This window comes from Salvelinus fontinalis, chromosome 5 (genome assembly GCF_029448725.1).
Source record: "Salvelinus fontinalis isolate EN_2023a chromosome 5, ASM2944872v1, whole genome shotgun sequence".
Classification (NCBI taxonomy): domain Eukaryota; kingdom Metazoa; phylum Chordata; class Actinopteri; order Salmoniformes; family Salmonidae; genus Salvelinus; species Salvelinus fontinalis.
Window position 1 is genome coordinate 35,036,423 of NC_074669.1, and position 19,336 is coordinate 35,055,758.

General features: G+C 44.2%; 1 protein-coding gene across 1 annotated transcript in view; it reads right to left on the bottom strand.

The window, feature by feature from the left end:
* Positions 1-19,336, bottom strand: part of LOC129855515 (cAMP-specific 3',5'-cyclic phosphodiesterase 4B-like) — a 303,941-nt gene that overhangs the window by 144,772 nt on the left and 139,833 nt on the right. The gene's annotated exons all lie outside the window — the stretch shown is intronic.

The window sequence follows — 19,336 nt, forward strand, 5'->3', positions numbered from 1 at the left end:
GTTTTGTTTCGTCAAGCCAACAAATACTACAAAGATAGAGTAGTGGGTTAAAGGCCTTAATTTAAAACAAAATCCTTCTCTAGGCCTGTACCTTGACGTGGTGAGAGGGCTTCCAACTAAACCAGGCCCATGTTATTGAACCCATGACTGAGACTGGCTGCCTGTCGAGGATAAGTGACAGGAAGAACTAGCCGCAGCACCTGATCAATCATCTCTTGATTCTTTCCTCTCTCCTCATCCTTTAACTCTTTCTCTCCTCTCCCTCCAGATGAAATTCTGCATCTCCCACTCATCCCATCCCCTCCATCTCATTACATCATCTAAAGATACTGTTGTCATTATCTGCTAACAAAGTTTGCTAGCCGTATCATACTCGGAATATAATATGTGAGATACACAGATGAACTAAAAAACACTAGCACTGCAAACACTCAGAACAAAGAGAGCAGCCTGGACTTTTCAGTCTCCCACTTCAAGTCCCCCTTCTGAGACTGACTGCCTGTTGAGAACAAGTGACAGGCAGAAACTCCCACCCACACAGCACCCACCTCTTTATTCCACACACCAGAATTAAGTATTTCAGTCTGATTGCCATGTGATTATCTGTGAAAAATGATCTGTGAACATAAATTAATGGCAGAACTGTACCAAAAAACGATCAAAGTTTATGTATTAATATCTTAAATATTGCCAGGTTGGTTTCACAGCTGTTTCACAAGGTGTTCATTATTGTAAGTTGTAAAGTATCCGTTGATGGTATTTATTTGTTCCACATTATTCATTGTTGTATCCTAGAACCTACAATAGATACATATACATTCAACCACAAGGGTCTAATAATGAGATATGCAAGATAGACAAAAATGAATCAGAGGACTACTGAAATTATATTATTTCAGTGTAGATAAGGGAAGGGCAGGTTAAAATATTAACATGACAGCCATACAAGCCAGAGTATGAATCAAACAGATTTGCATATGAATGGAGTGGAAATTAGCTGACTTCCTGATCTGTAAGGTAAGTAACTTTAATGTGTCAAGCAGATTACACATTTTCTTTGCTATTTCCAAAAGGTAGCAACGTTTAACACATGGATTTCATGTTGTAAGGTTAACAAGGTACCAAAAAGTAGTTAGAATGTTTTCATTTATTAGATAAACAAAACTTGTTTTTAACAGCGAAATTGTTGTGGAAATAAGCCTTGTTTGCATAGCGATGATGAAAAGAACATAATTTAGAATGTAATGATCTCCAACACTCTAATCATTAGGTCATCGACCGTTGATATAGCAATGGACGCTAATAGTTTATCGAATCCCATTGTGACGTAAAGGGGGACAATATGACAGCCGGTAATTTGACCATGATAACAAGTGTAGATAGCTTGCCGCTAAACAAATTTAGCAATCTGAAAAGGTTTAGCTGACATGGGCTAATTGACTGATATAACGAGGAAAAACTGCTGGTACACAACATTTCGAAATTGCGCCTTGTGTATTCTACTATTTTAACTTGCAACACTAAGTTGAGTACCGAACTGAGTTCCTAAAAAATTACTAATATATTTTATTTTTAATTAATTTGTGGAAATTGATCCGAGGGCCTTCATGGTGCTTGTCTAGGCTCTCCAGCACCATGAGTCTGACTGATTGTGAGTGACAGGAAATCTTGAATAACAACATGAAGTGGAGGCTGAGTGATTGACAACCCGTTACCACGGCACTCTGACCGCTTGCCCCTTTCTGTGCTGGACCGAGCAGTTGCCATGGTGACTAGGCATGAGAGGCACACCTTCGTGAACGGAATAAATGAGTGTCCCCCCAATCCCCTCCATCTCATCAATCCTAACACACACACACACACACACACACACACACACACACACACACACACACACACACACACACACACACAGGTCTGTGATTAGTCATTGAGGAGCATGACAAGAGCCAGTCACAGAGGGCAATCAATCACTCCGCCCCCCCTTGTCGGCCCCTCTCCAGCACCTTGGCATAGATGAGTCAAATTACAGCCCTCGACATGTCATTCAAACACAGAAAGAGAGAGAGGGAGCAGAAAAAGAAAGGCTAGTCAGTTTAACGTACTAGAAACGGGGTTTTATCCACTGAAGACCTTCCAAGAAAAGCATACCTGTAACCTGATTACAGCATGAGGGCTTTAAAAAATGACTTTAATTACATTTAGCGTAAAATGCAGCAAGAAATGTGATAGAAACATATTATTCCATTCCATGTGAATGGTTTTCAACATTCCACTTCATAGTGTTGCTACAACTGAAGCCCTACTTTATCACCCCTAATACCATGACACCAAGTACATGCGTGGTGCATGTACGTCAGTTTGTATACAGATTATCATTGGCATGTCTGGTACATCAACATTACATATATAGATTATCTGCACGCAACATGATTAAACCCAGTGTACTGATTCACTGATACCCCATGTTGCATATCACAGTACGTAAAACCCCAATGATGCTCTTACCCATGTCATTATGCAAACAATATAATACACTACCAGCCATAAACCCTCATGGTGTCTGTCCCCTGAGGTTTACCGTACAGCCCTCTACTCAATAGACGATTACACTACAGCCATACAGTACCTAAATACTGACTGGATTTCCCCAGGAGGAAAGATATTATGGAGATAGGGGGAGAGAGGGCTCGTTAGAAAGCTTTGAGCTCCTCTTTTTAATCCATTATTTGAAAAATTGTGCAGTCTTGGCTACTGGCTAATGGCTGGTTTCTCACACACTGGGTGACAGTGAGGGACACAGCGCATCCAGTGTTAGTGTTGCAGTCTGAGCCTGGCCAGGGTTCTCTGTTTATGTCTACAGGAAACGCACACACACACGTACAGATATTCTATTAGACCCTAACAGGATGGAGTGAGATTGCGTGACACTGAGCTCAAACTAACAGGACACTCTGAATTGCATCAATTTAGGATGTGACTGGAGTCGTAAATCACATTGGCAAGAGCCTGCATCGTCACACACATGCTGCAGCACTTATGTACCAACACATACAAACAATAATATTGTAATGAAACAGCAGGGAGCAGGTCTCGAACCCTCGACCTCCTAGCCCGAGGTCCGGCGCGCTATCGACTGTGCCGCAAAAGCATGCTCAAGCGGCAGAGTCGATTTCCGAGCTTATAAACCCAGGGTCGTTACAATATACACACACCAGGGTTTCCGTTAGCCGGTAATAGCCAGCTTTAGGTCAATAAAAAAACATATATAGAAAAGCCGATAAATAAAATTGCCGCTGGCAAATTTTTCTGGGGAGAAGAAGAAAAAATCCCATTACGACTTTTAGCCTACTCATTGATGGAAATACCAGTCGATGTAAATACATTTGACTGGTCATGCTTATCGCTCTATATGTCGCTCTACACGTGGGTACAGTGCGCTGTATTCCTTATGTAGGCCATTTTATTTATCACATGCTTGCAGCATGCAGATCCAGAGAGTTTGAGCTGACAAGCGCGAGAACTGCTGCCTCGGCATCTGAAACAACAAATGCATAGGCAACAGAAGGAAGGCTCCGTCGTTATAGGAAGGCTCCGTCGTTATGGAACGGACATTCACGCGTAGCCTACTGCCTAATGTGAAGAAATGACAGTTGATCAACATTTTAAGGCTAAAAGTTTTGATCTGTCGCATTAGACTCATTGCTTTTTAATGGGGTTTTTTTTAGGCTAGGCCTACTGGTTGTTTGAATTTGGGATCTATCGTCCCACAACTTGTCCCAGATTATGTTTGGAATAGGCTATTTATTTCTCGACCAGTTGACCAATAGAATAGGTCAACTTTTCTCCTATGGGGAATAGCAGAAACCCCAAACAGCAGAGGCTAGTGATTTTCCTATTCGTTACTCGTCTTGTTGGCTGAGAAAAAAGTAAATGTGGACAGTTATTCTAACATCTTCAATGTGCACATCAAAGTGGCAATTCGGGTAAGAAGGAAAACACATCGTTGCATCCTTGACTTTCATGTTCTGTTAATATGAATGACCATCATCTAAATGTGATTTCTGTCATTCTGAGCACTGTGGGTGGACGCCCTAATCAGGTTACGCACCCAATGCACATTGGTCCGGTAAATTTCTCAAATTTACCGGCGGCGCCACACTTTCCTAACAGAAACCCCGACACACATATATAACATATAAAAGCACGATTTCGCCAGTATGTTTGTGTGTGATTAATGACCTGGACCCTGAGCAGACAGTGTGAAGCCATCAGCCACCTCGGTACCATGGCGACAGACCCACCCGACGCCTCAACAACGCAACGGCCGACAGGTGGGTTTAGTGTTTCTACCACTGCACCACACAGGGATATAGAGCAGGGCAGGAAATGGGTCACTCACACAAAGTAGGTGTTATGAATGTGAAACACCCTACATTTGAAGTCATTTAGCAGACACTCTTGTCCAGAGCCATTTACATGAGCAATTAGGGTAAAGTGCCTTGCTCATGGGCACATAAACATATTTGTCATCTAGTCGGCTCAGGGATTCGAACCAATGAGTCTAAACTAGTCAGATTGTGAGGTAGGAACTACCCCTTGTTTAATCTTCAATAACTACATTCATATTCTTCCTCATTGTAACGGTCTTGTTTTATGGCAATTCTATGAAGACAGCAAGGAAGGAGAGGACCGCCACAGAGCATTACCATGGGGAAGAATATTAATGTAGTTATGGAAGGTTATACAAGGAGTAGTTCCTACCTCACAATCTGATTGGTTTAGAGTCACTGGTTGATATATCATGATATACCATACCCTCTTTATGGTAACAAAGAGTTATTACAATGTGTTAGCGTTTTAATTGAATTCCCCTTCAATTGTTCGGAAATGTATGTTACTCTCAACAGAACTGCCAGAATCTTGAAAAGCGATGGGAGGACTGTGGATGGGGCATCATCATTAAAGGTAAGCCTCCTCTGGACTCAAAGGAGAACTACACAACCCGCCAGAGACAGAGAGAGGGGAAATCAGAGTGGGTGATTGTAATCTCTAACTAGAGGAATGTTGGATGGTGGGGGTTGGAGGGGGATGATGATCTGTGGAATGACGATGATGATGACGACACCGATTACGATAATGATTACGATAATAATGGTTATAATGACAAAGAGGACGAGGCTTGAGGACGAGGCCTGAGCCCATTAGCAATTCTCAATAACATGGATGTAAACAAATTTGTGCACAACATTTTGGATGAATAAGCTTTATGTGCTTATGGAACATTTATTGGATCTTTTATTTCAGCTAATGAAACGTGGGACCAACACTTTACATGTTGCGTTTATATTTCTGTTCAGTGTAGAATAATGGTCCACTAGAGCCGGCACTGAAGTAATATCTACCGTGACCCTTTACAGACATAGAACGCAGCTAGAGTAAAATGTAAATTCCGACAATTGATAACTTTACAGACAATTTAAAAAAGTGCTGCATCAGAAGAGTCTGTGCCGTTTCAGACAGTCGAATTCTGCTCCTGTATATAATGTTCTATTGTTTCCCTGACAACAAAAAACATTGTTGCTTGATGTGCTGATGTGTTGTTTTTTATGCTGTTTTTAATGATATGGTAGCCAGATGTGCTTTCTTTCTACTAAGTTTCTTGGTAAATCATGGTATTTAAAGAACTTTAAAATACTTTCTTAGGGGAGAGTGGGCTGAGCACAGGCAGCTGGCAGGCAGGCTGCGCACAGCAGTTCGAGATTATTTGATTGACAGTTCTGGTCGCCTAGTGATGGAAATTAGTCGGGTTTCAGAAGCAGCATTACTTACTTTACAGGCAAGTAAAATGTGGTTCATATCTCCAGATAAGGTTTCATGTCAGCATTTAAAAAGCTGTAGTGTGGCCAACCTTAACAAACAAACAAACATGCTGTAGCCGAGGTGCTTTCAAGGGCCCACATTCCATTATATCTGAAAAGGGTAGCTTAATCGATACAGTCTATAGGTAGCCTAATTTAATTTAATATTATGAGACAAAAACACCCCTACCCACTCAGCAACGAAGAGTACCCCGTGCTCACAAGACTGGCCATCTGTAGCCCGGTGACATCGGTCTCATGAATAAACTAGGACATTCTCCTGGAAACAGGCCGAAGATTGAACACACACTGGCATCATTAGTGAAGATAAAGAGCAGACAGGCCAATACATTGGAGAGAGAAGAGGGGCAGGCAGAAACTTGCACATAAACTAAAAATAAACTTCCCTTTTTCAGGACCCTGTCTTTCAAAGATAATTCGTAAAAATACAAATATCTTCATTGTAAAGGGTTTAAACACTGTTTCCCATGCTTGTTCAATGAACCATAAACAATTAATGAACATGCACCTGTGGAACGGTCGTTAAGACACTAACAGCTTACAGACGGTAGGCAATTAAGGTCACAGTTATGAAAACTTAAGACACTAAAGAGGCCTTTCTACTAACTCTGAAAAACACCAAAAGAAAGATGCCTAGGGTCCCTGCTCGTCTGCGTGAACGTGCCTTAGGGATGCTGCAAGGAGGCATGAGGACTGCAGATGTGGCCAGGGCAATTAATTTCAATGTCCGTACTGTGAGACGCCTAAGACAGCGCTACAGGGAGACAGGACGGACAGCTGATCTTCCAGCACAGTGGCAGACCACGTGTAACAACACCTGCACAGGATCGGTACATCTGAACATCACACCTGCGGGACAGGTACAGGATGGCAGCTGCCCGAGTTACACCAGGAACGCACAATCCCTCCATCAGTGCTTAGACTGTCCGCAATAGGCTGAGAGGCTGGACTGAGGGCTTGTAGGCCTGTTGTAAGGCAGGTCCTCACCAGACATCACTGGCAACAACGTTGCCTATGGGCACAAACCCACCGTCGCTGGACCAGACAGGACTGGCGAAAAGTTGTCTTCACTGAGTGGTGCAGTTTTGTCTCATCAGGGGTGATGGTCGGATTCGTGTTTATCGTCGAAGGAATGAGCGTTACACTGAGGCCTGTACTCTGGAGCGGGATCGATTTGGAAGTTGAAGGTCCGTCATGGTCTGGGGTGGTGTGTCACAGCATCATCGGACTGAGCTTGTCATTGCAGGCAATCTCAACGCTGTGCGTTTCAGGGAAGACATCCTTCTCCCTCATGTGGTACCCTTCATGCAGGCTCATCCTGACATGAACGTCCAGCATGACAATGCCACCAGTCACACTGCTCGTTCTGTGCGTGATATCCTGCAAGACAGGAATGTCAGTGTTCTGCCATGGCCAGCCGAAGAGCCCGGATCTCATTCCCATTGAGCACGTCTGGGACCTGTTGGATCAGAGGGTAAGGGCTAGAGCCATTCCCCCCAGAAATGTCCGGGAACTTGCCGGTGCCTTGGTGGAAGAGTGGGGTAACATCTCACAGCAAGAACTGGCAAATCTGGTGCAGTCCATGAGGAGGAGATGCACTGCAGTACTTAATGCAGCTGGTGGCCACACCAGATGCTGACTGTTACTTTTGATTTTGACACCCCCTTTGTTCAGGGACACATTATTCCATTTCTGTTAGTCACATGTCTGTGGAACTTGTTCAGTTTATGTCTCAGTTGTTGAATCTTGTTATGTTCATACAAATATTTACACATGTTAAGTTTTCTGAAAATAAACACAGTTGACAGTGAGAGGGCGTTTTTTTTTGTTGCTGAGTTTACGTCTTGGTAATCTGCATATCGCAATATCTTGTCTTGCATGCCGTGCAAATTCACCAAAGTAGCTTATATTTAAATTACAGGCCTTCATAGCCATATAGTCTAATAGGCTATAACACAGAAAATATACTAACATTGCATTGTTTGTGATAACTGCAATGTGATTTTCATTATTTTGGGAAAACATTGTTTTCTGTTAGGGATTTTTCTTAAAGTTAAAGATCCCAACTTCGTTTAAAAGTTCACACGCCTAAACCACATAATTAAAAAATATATATTGTATTTTACTTTTATTTAACTAGGCAAGTTAGTTAAGAACAAATTCTTATTTACAATGACGGCCTACACCGGCCAAACCCGGGCCGACACTGGGCCAATTGTGCGCCGCCCTAAGGGACTCCCAATCATGGCCGGTTGTGATACAGCCTGGAATCGAACCAGGGTGTCTGTAGTGATGCCTCAAGCACTGAGATGCAGTGTCTTAGACCGCTGCGCCACTCAGAGGCCCAGTTTAATACAGTCTAGTCCAGACTCCAGCAGTAGTTATTGGGATGAACGTTACAGTCAGGCTAAGTTATAGTACAAGATACCCCCCTCCCTAAATAAAAAAGTAACACTACATGACTTACATTGAGCATGGAACAACTGATATTTTGTATTTTGAAATTGAGCTCACCTCTTAAATTTTGAGAGTTATTTGCCAAAGGTACGTGTTAGAAATGTCTGAACCTGCTCTTTCTGATACTACATAGACATCTAAATATCTTACATGCATGTGAATCTGTAGGAGGATTTGAAAAAGTGACTTTTTGATGCTCCGTTTCCCTGTCTGTGTCAATCACAAGCTACGCCTATCCCTTGTTGTAATAATCCCACTGGCCACAGAAGTCAGTTCAACATCTAGTTTTGATTTACATTTGGTTGAGTTGTCAACTAATGTGAATTCAACATGTAATCAGTAAAAAAAAATTACCATGTCATTGGATTTGGTTCAAAGTTGGGTGAAAAGAAATATGAGATTCCCATTGATTGCTTTTTTCAAATTCAATCCGTTTTCCACGTTTATTCAACTTCATCACAATTTTTATTTTTATTTTTATTGTTCATGAGTCTGTGACCGCGGTTGCGGGATGACATTCTTTGGGGGTGCACATGTAAGTCAGAATATATTTAAGGATAAGAAGTGATTAAGAAGCGTTTTCCCCCTTGCTCTTGGCTTGTCTTTTGTTCCTGTTTTTCTAGTTTTCCTGGTTTTGACCTTTCTGCATGCCTTGACCCTGAGCCTGTCTGCCGTCCTGTACCTTTGCCCCACTGCTCTGGATTACCGACCTCTGCATGCCCTGACCCTGAGCCTGTCTGCCGTCCTGTACCTTTGCCCCACTGCTCTGGATTACCGACCTCTGCCTGCCCTGACCCTGAGCCTGTCTGCCGTCCTGTACCTTTGCCCCACTGCTCTGGATTACCGACCTCTGCCTGCCCTGACCCTGAGCCTGCCTGCCGTCCTGTACCTTTGCCCCACTGCTCTGGATTACCGACCTCTGCCTGCCCTGACCCTGAGCCTGCCTGCCGTCCTGTACCTTTGCCCCACTGCTCTGGATTACCGACCTCTGCCTGCCCTGACCCTGAGCCTGCCTGCCGTCCTGTACCTTTTCCCCACTGCTCTGGATTACCGACCTCTGCCTGCCCTGACCCTGAGCCTGCCTGCCGTCCTGTACCTTTTCCCCACTGCTCTGGATTACCGACCTCTGCCTGCCCTGACCCTGAGCCTGCCTGCCGTCCTGTACCTTTGCCCCACTGCTCTCGATTACCGACCTCTGCCTGCCCTGACCCTGAGCCTTCCTGCAGTCCTGTACCTTTGCCCCACTGCTCTGGATTACCGACCTCTGCCTGCCTTGACCCTGAGCCTGTCTGCCGTCCTGTACCTTTGCCCCACTGCTCTGGATTACCGACCTCTGCCTGCCCTGACCCTGAGCCTGTCTGCCGTCCTGTACCTTTGCCCCACTGCTCTGGATTACCGACCTCTGCCTGCCTTGACCCTGAGCCTGTCTGCCGTCCTGTACCTTTGCCCCACTGCTCTGGATTACCGACCTCTGCCTGCCTTGACCCTGAGCCTGTCTGCCGTCCTGTACCTTTGCCCCACTGCTCTGGATTACCAACCTCTGCCTGACCTGAGCCTGCCTGCCGGGGTTGCAGTCTGCCGTGAAGCGTTCATCCACGTATACGGGTAAGAGCTACATTTTCAGATATTATACGTTTCTAATTTAGTCAGAAAGTTGTTCTCATTGAAAGTTAAAGCGTACTGTTAGCTAGCTAGCTAACGATAGTTGGCTGGCTCGCTACCTAAAATTACATGTATGATCTGTGTAGTAATGTTATCTCAGAAAGCTATTTGCATTGATAATAATAGCCTAATGTCAGCTGGCTAAATAACATTGAACATAGTTAGTTAGCTTTAGCTAACTATGACAATCGGTTTGTATTGCTAGTACTCTATGGATTGGGATTATGGTTCATTGTTTAGCTAGCTACATGTCTGAACAAAAGACTCCACTTTGCCAGATGATTACATGACCCATCAAGTTAACCAGGTGTGTCTGGCGGTGATTACGGCCATATATTGTATAATAATGCAAAAATATTTGTATCTGTAATTTGTCTTTCAGCATCAGTAGAACACGCCTGACTCTTCTCCACCAGTCATACAAGGAGAATGGTCTAAGGCCTCCCATCACAAAGTGAGCCGGCCCAAGCTAGCACAGGTTACACCTGAAGCATGAGGACTTACAGTGTGTTGTGAACTTCATCAACAACTACGCAGAGGATAATGCAATATTATTACCAGGATACCACCCAGGACACAAACACTTGAGTGGAAAGCTTCTGCCATCTCATGTGACAAAGGCAGCGGTGTGACGTCTCTACAAGGAATCGATGACAACACTTGGTATGTAAACAACACATCTTTTGATTATTTCATTTACCTCCAACATGATTGACATTACATTTATTGTATTTTTTTGTTTCTTTTTCAGGTATATGTTGTCTTCCTTCAGGAATATGTGGACTGCCTGCCACAGATCAAGCAGTACCAGCACTTCAGGTGAATATAATTTTCATTGTATTGTGTGAGGTTATTATCTAAACTTGGGAGGTCAATGGATGTTAAGCAAGGTTGTAATGTCTTCTCTATTTTTTGGTCTATTTTCCTGTTTTACAGCTTTGATGCTTTGAAGCCTGGTAGTGTTGTCTCCAAGGAGCGTTCGGACTCAGTCGGGACCATGTTTCAGCTGCTGCTCAACGCTGACGTCCTTCCTCCAATAGATGATCTGCCTGTAAAAACACCACCTGGACTGGACACAACTAGACAAGCGTATCTTTATGAGAAAATCAGGGAGTTTTGCAACAAAGAGGCCATGGACATCACATGCCCTGCACCAAAGTCAAGGGCAGGACAGAAACAGGCGCTCTGAACATACAGTGCATTTGGGAAGTATTCAGACCTCTTGACTTTTTCCCACATTTTGTGATGTTACAGCCTTATTATAAAATTGATTAAATACATGTTTTCCTCATCAATCTACACACAATACCCCATAATGACAAAGCAAAAACAGGTTTTTAGAAATATTTGCAAATCCATTAAAAATAAAAAACAGAAACACATTATTTACATTCAGACCCTTTACTATGATACTCAAAATTGAGCTCAGGTGCATCCTGTTTCCATTGATCATCCTTGAGATTCTGCAACTTGATTGGAGTCCACCTGTGGTAAATTCAATAGATTGGGCAGGATTTGGAAAGGCACACACCAGTTGACAGTGCATGTCAGAGCAAAAACCAAGCCACGAGGTGAAAGGAATTGTCCGTAGAGATCCGAGACAGGATTGTGTCGAGGCACCAAAACATTTCTGCAGCATTGAAGGTCCCCAAAAACACAGTGGCCTCCGTCATTCTTAAATGGAAGAAGTTTGGAACCACCAACACTCTTCCTAGAGCTGTTCGCCCGGCCAAACCGAGCAATCGGGGCAGAAGAGCCTTGGTCAGAGAGGTGAACAAGAACCCGATGGTCACTCTGACAGAGCTCCAGAGTTCCTCTGTGGAGATGGGAGACACTTCCAGAAGGACAACCATCTCTGCAGCACTCCACCAATCAGGCCTTTATGGTAGAGTGGCCAGATGGAAGCCACTCCTTAGAAAAAGGCACATGACAGCTCACTTGGGGTTTGCCAAAAGGCACCTAAAGACTCAAGATTATCTGGCCTGACGAAATTAAGATTGAACTCCTTGGCCTGAATGCCAAGCATCACATCTGGAGGAAACCTGGGACCATCCCTACAGTGAAGCATGGTGGTGACAGTATCATGCTGTGGGAATGTTTTTTAGCGGCAGGGACTGGGAGACAAGTCAGGATCGAGGGAAAGATGAACACAGCTAAGTACAGAGAGATCTTGATGAAAACCTGCTCCAGAACACTCAGGACCTCAGACTGGGGCGAAGGTTCACCTTCCAACAGGACAACAACCTAAAGCACACAGCCAAGACAACGCAGGCGTGGCTTCAGGACAAGTCTCTGAATGTCCTTGAGTGGCCCAGGCAGAGCCCGGACTTGAACCAGATCTAACATCTCTGGAGAGACCTGAAAATAGCTGTGTAGCGACTCTCCCCATCCAACTTGACAGAGCAAGAGAGAATCTGCAGACAAGAATGGAAAAACTCCCCAAATACAGGTGTGCCAAGCTTGTAGCGTCATACCCAAGAAGACTTGAGGCTGTAATAACTGCCAAAGGTGCTTCGAGAAAGTACTTGAAGAGTAATGGGTCAGAATACTTAATAAATGTGATATTTCCATTTTGTATTTGTAATACATTTGCAAAATGTTCTAAAAACCAGTTTTTGTCTTGTCATTGTGGGGTATTGTGTATAGATGGATGAGAAAAAAACCGATTTAATCAATTTTAGAATAAGGCTGTAACGTAACAAAATGTGGAAAAAGTCAAGGGGTCTGAATACTTTCTGAATGCAGTGTAGACTCCATGGTTCATGGGTGGTGCAGACGGACCAGTTCATCACTGGAGGCGAGTTCCCAGTCATCCGGACTAACTACAGTGCCTCTATGCACATTCACATGACTCATTCCTAACACATACACGCCATACGTTGCTGCTTCTATTTTTTTTTTATCCTGCTGCTCAGTCACTTCCCCCCTTATTGTACGCATATAACGACCTTGTCTATCACCAGTATCACTGATATTGTTATTGATATTGTTCTTGTACATACTGTATATTATTTTGTTCTTTCTCCACTGGCATTGACACTTTTTGTTCATATTTTTTTAATATTGCTACTATGCAAATATGCAAGTAACCATTTCACTGTACCATTTACACCTTCTGTATCCTGTGCATGTGACAAATACACTTAGATTCTATTGGATATAGTGTGTGTTTACCAGAGATGGTAATGTGTAGAACAACCTGACCTGCACCAAAATCAGATTAGGATATAGCCCAAGGACTAGATAAGTGTATTTTTACCTGGAGTTTTTCCTTATTGTAAGCTACTACTTTTACCACTTTTAATCTTGACATCTTTGGTTGTTTACTACACTACTCACTCTGTTTAGCACATGGCCTCACATGTGAATCATTAAAGAGATCATGGGGCTTCTGTCGCAGCCGGCCGCGACCGGGAGGTCCGTGGGGCGACGCACAATTGGCATAGCGTCGTCCGGGTTAGGGAGGGTTTGGCCGGTAGGGATATCCTTGTCTCATCGCGCTCCAGCGACTCCTGTGGCGGGCCGGGTGCAGTGCGCGCTAACCAAGGGGGCCAGGTACACGGTGTTTCCTCCGACACATTGGTGCGGCTGGCTTCCGGATTGGAGGCGCGCTGTGTTAAGAAGCAGTGCGGCTTGGTTGGGTTGTTCTTCGGAGGATGCATGGCTTTCGACCTTCGTCTCTCCCGAGCCCATACGGGAGTTGTGGCGATGAGACAAGATAGTAATTACTAGCGATTGGATACCACGAAAATTGGGGAGAAAATGGGATAAAATAAAAAAATAAAAGAGATCATGGGGCTAAGGCTTAAGAGGGTGTGAACGATGCTGAATGGGTGTAGACAAAGAAGAGCTCTCCAGTAGGTGTACCAAATATTCAAGGGCCATTTTCTCAAAAGTGGGCTTACAAGTTTATCAACTTTCAAAGCAGAAATACTTTCCCATTGTTCCTCAACTGCAGTTTATAATATACAATCACCTAGTTCTGAGTCTCTACTTATATCCAATGCAAAAAAACACAATTTCAAATGTTGCTACATAAGACCGAATCGAGGCGGTGAGTCACATTTATCCGAGCCAGAAATGTGTGTGTTTTCATGTGCTGGACCAACAAGCACATCGCACTATGCCTGGTATTAGCTCTACATCTGGTTGAATGCGTGGTAGGGTCGTCTGTCTGTCAATGGCGAACCACATTACAAGTACACATGATGAGCAAAAACCGTACCATGTTGTTCATATGCAACACTGGTCACAGATCAGTATTCTCACTCTGATCAATGGCATGTCAGTACGTTTTACCACCAGCACCTACATGTATGTCATCTCTCTCATGACAGCCTGCTAACACGTTTCTCATATCATCAAAGGCAGTTGGCCAGACCATGCTCTGAAGTGCTAGCTGTGTAATGTCTAGCCTTTCTTTCTGTCATCCTTTTCTCCCCAACCTTGAAACACTGTCAAAGAGGTCTTTCATTTCTCTTTCCTTTCTTCTCTTCCTTCTCTTTAAATCCTTTAGCCTTTACGCGCCGGTCATTGATGACAAAGACAGTTTAGCATGCTAGTTTTCTGCTTTGTAGTGGAATTAATGCAGTTAGTCATGTGATGGTGGAGGGACCTAATACCATCAGGGAAATCGTGCTGACCAGGATGACCTTCAAATGCCAACCTGTGTCTGGGGCTGGTCTGGACTGGCCACATGTATAAATGTATGATACCCATTTTTAAAAAAATCGGTTTTGCCAGTCAGGAAACTAATAGCTTCGTTCCCACAACCAATGTGAAACCATAAATATACGTTCCTACAACTTCCAAGGAACCAAATGTTAGCACAGACTTGTTATGGGTAGAGGCAGGCTAGTTATGTTACAGAACACACACACAGACAGACGCCTCAAGGCTAAGCAATGGAAATATTCTCCAACACCGTCCTGTGCTTGCTAATAGTAAATGACATGGTAGTAAGCATGACATGGTTGTAAAGTGAGTCCTTGCTCTGATAAGTCAATAGCTTGGACCTGTGTCCCACCCTATCTACCCAATGTACACCGCCCTCGGAACGTATCTGTGCCGCTACTAATAAATACCCCAGTGCATAAATACAAGACTCTAGGAAATTTCAGGTTGTCGTATGGAGAAGGAGACAGCATGTTGAAGGAGCTTCATTGTCATGCTGTTCTCTTCATAGCAGAGACGGGGAACTGAAGAGAGAACATAGTGAATAAACTCGGAGAGGGATTGGAGATTCAGGCTTGTGAGACTGGAAGAAAGGGAGATATCTAGTCAGTTGTACAACTGAATGCCTTCAACTGAAATGTGTCTTCCGCATATAACCCAACCCCTCTGAATCAGAGAGGTGCGGGGGGGCTGCCTTAATCAACGTCTTCGGCGAACAGGTGGGTTAACTGCCTTGCTCAGGGGCAGAACGACATATTTTTACCTTGTCAGCTCGGGGATTCGACCCAGCAACCTTTCGGTTACTGGCCCAACACTCTAACCACTAGGCTACCTGAAAATGATAGGGGTATTTTTTCTGACATTTTGTGTAATTTAGTGTTAATGGCAGGGAGATGTCACCTTTGTGAAGACCTATCTCTGGTACATTTAAAAAAAATATATATATTATTTCACCTTTTTTTAACCAGGTAGGCTATTTGAGAACAAGTTCTCATTTGCAACTGCAACCTGGCCTAGATAAAGCATAGCAGTTCGACACATACAACACCACAGAGTTACACATGGAATAAACAAACATACAATCAATAATACAGTAGAAAAATCTATATACAGCATGTGCAAATGAGGTAGGATAAGAGAGATAAGGCAATAAATAGGCCATGGTGGCGAAGTAATTACAATATAGCAATTAAACACTGGAATGGTAGGATGTGCAGAAGATGAATGTGCAAGTAGAGATACTGGGGTTGCAAAGGAGCAAGATAAATAAATAAATACAGTATGAGGATGAGGTAGATTGGATGGGCTATTTACAGAAGAGCTATGTGCAGGTGCAGTGATCTGTGAACTGCTCTGACAGCTGGTGCTTAAAGCTAGTGAGGGAGGTAACAGTCTCCAGCTTCAGAGATTTTTGCTGTTTGTTCCAGTCATTGGCAGCAGAGAACTGGAAGGAAAGGCGGCCAAAGGAAGAATTGGCTTTGGGGGTGACCAGTGAGATATACAGTGGGGAGAACAAGTATTTGATACACTGCCGATTTTGCAGGTTTTCTTACTTACAAAGCATGTAGAGGTCTGTAATTTTTATCATAGGTACACTTCAACTGTGAGAGACGTAATCAAAAACAAAAATCCAGAAAATCACATTGTATGATTTTTAAGTAATTAATTAGCATTTTATTGCATGACATAAGTATTTGATCACCTACCAACCAGTAAGAATTCCGGCTCTCACAGACCTGTTAGTTTTTCTTTAAGAAGCCCTCCTGTTCTCCACTCATTACGTGTATTAACTGCACCTGTTTGAACTCGTTACCTGTATAAAAGACACCTGTCCACACACTCAATCAAACAAACAGACTCCAACCTCTCCACAATGGCCAAGACCAGAGAGCTGTGTAAGGACATCAGTGATAAAATTGTAGACCTGCACAATAGGCAAGCAGCTTGGTGAGAAGGCAACAAATGTTGGCGCAATTATTAGAAAATGGAAGAAGTTAAAGATGACGGTCAATCACCCTCGGTCTGGGGCTCCATGCAAGATCTCACCTCGTGGGGCATCAATGATCATGAGGAAGGTGAGGGATCAGCCCAGAACTACACGGCAGGACCTGGTCAATGACCTGAAGAGAGAAAACCATTAGTAACACACTACGTCGTCATGGATTAAAATCCTGCAGCGCACGCAAGGTCCACCTGCTCAAGCCAGCGCATGTCCAGGCCCGTCTGAAGTTTGCCAATGACCATCTGGATGATCCAGAGGAGGAATGGGAGAAGGTCATGTGGTCTGATGAGACAAAAATAGAGCTTTTTGGTCTAAACTCCACTCGCCGTGTTTGGAGGAAGAAGAAGGATGAGTACAACCCCAAGAACACCATCCCAACCGTGAAGCATGGAGTTGGAAACATCATTCTTTGGGGATGCTTTTCTGCAAAGGGGACAGGATGACTGCACCGTATTGAGGGGAGGATGGATGGGGCCATGTAAGAGCATTGAAGATGGGTCGTGGCTGGGTCTTCCAGCATGACAACGACCCGAAACACACAGCCAGGGCAACTAAGGAGTGGCTCCGTAAGAAGCATCTCAAGGTCCTGGAGTGGCCTAGCCAGTCTCCAGACCTGAACCCAATAGAAAATCTTTGGAGGGAGCTGAAAGTCCTTATTGCCCAGCGACAGCCCCGAAACCTGAAGGATCTGGAGAAGGTCTGTATGGAGGAGTGGGCCAAAATCCCTGCTGCAGTGTGTGCAAACCTGGTCAAGAACTACAGGAAATGTATGATCTCTGTAATTGAAAACAAAGGTTTCTGTACCAAATATTAAGTTGTGCTTTTCTGATGTATCAAATACTTATGTCATGCAATAAAATGCAAATTAATTACTTAAAAATCATACAATGTGATTTTCTGGATTTTTGTTTTAGATTCCGTCTCTCAGAGTTGAAGTGTACCCATGATACAAATTACAGACCTCTACATGCTTTGTAAGTAGGAAAACCTGCAAAATCGGCAGTGTATCAAATACTTGTTCTCCCCACTGTACCTGCTGGAGCGCATGCAACAGTGTATGTGCTGCTATGGTGACCAGTGAGCTGAGATAAGGCGGGGCTTTACCTAGCAGAGACTTGTAGATAACCTGGAGCCAGTGGGTTTGGCGAAAAGTATGAAGCGAGGGCCAGCCAACGAGAGCATACAGGTCGCTGTGGTGGGTAGTATATGGGGCTTTGGTGACAAAACGGATGGCACTGTGATAGACTGCATCCAATTTGTTGAGTAGAGTGTTGGAGGCTATTTTGTAAATGACATCGCCGAAGTCGAGGATCGGTAGGATGGTCAGTTTTACGAGGGTATGTTTGGCAGTATGAGTGAAGGATGCATTGTTGTGAAATAGGAAGCCAATTCTAGATTTAATTTTGGATTGGAGATGTTTAATGTGAGTCTGGAAGGAGATTTTACAGTCTAACTGGACACCTAGGTACATGTATGTGTCTGCGAGACTCGCACACGCATGTGCGTGTCTCCCTCCCCTGATGCCCGTCTCTCTGTCTCTGTGTTGTGGTGTGTGTGCCAGGCTGTCTGTGCAAACGCAGCTGTGGATAAACACCAGCCACTGGGTGCTCTGGAGCCCACTGCTCTGATCATGGGTGACCAGCTGATCCTAACCAGCTGCCACACTGTGCCCCCTCTACCCTGACGCACCACGCTCATGTGCGCACACACACACACAACCACCAGCCAACCGTCCTGCAACAAACCTTTTTGAAAGAACCATGGTATATGCAAACACAATCCTCATCTGACTCCACCCTGCCATGTCATAGGCCTGTTAGGCACATCGTCATCATCAGACTGTGGCCACAGGGCATCCATCTGTCACAGCACGACTCTTCACCATGCTGCTCTGCTACAGTACACAATGATACTCTCTGAGCTCTTTGGCTGTAGTGGGGTGCAGGTGTGTTGGGACCCGGGGTTCCCAAACCTTTTGGCCTCGGGTCACCTTTTGTGAAATCAAATTCATGAGGGACCCCCACATAATATCAGAACATGTTTTCCTACTTCAGAGTGCGATAAAAATAGCATACACGCAGTAGCACGGCACCCAAACACACATTGAACCACTCAGGTTGCCGCTCTGAAAATGGCTCCTGTTTTATTCATCATCAGAGAGCCAGGAGAGAGGACCCCCTCCACTGAATGCAGAATACAAAACACTCTGTCTGCTTCTCAGAATGCATTGTGTGGGTGGGCGTCACCCCATGGGTCTGCTGTCAGGATGTACAGCGTCTTCAGATGAGTCAAACCGACAGGAGAGTGGGTTACATACACACACGCACACACATTTCGGTAAACTTGACTAACTGGTGGAATGTGTGGGAGAGTGGCTGATGATGATGATGATGATGGTGGTGGTGGTGGTGGTGATGATGAAGAAGGCTGTTAAAATCAAATCAATGTTTATTGGTCACGTACACAGATTTTCAGATGTTACCGCAGGTGCAGCGGTGACAAATTGCTTGTTATCTACGAAGAACACTGATTCACACTTCCATTAGAGGAATAGCTTCTTGTAAATGTACCAATCCCTCTTTGGAACACCTCTGCAACAGCCAATGCAGGCTTTTTAGATCTTCCATCAAGGGCAGGTAGCCAAAACCCATTTGTATCA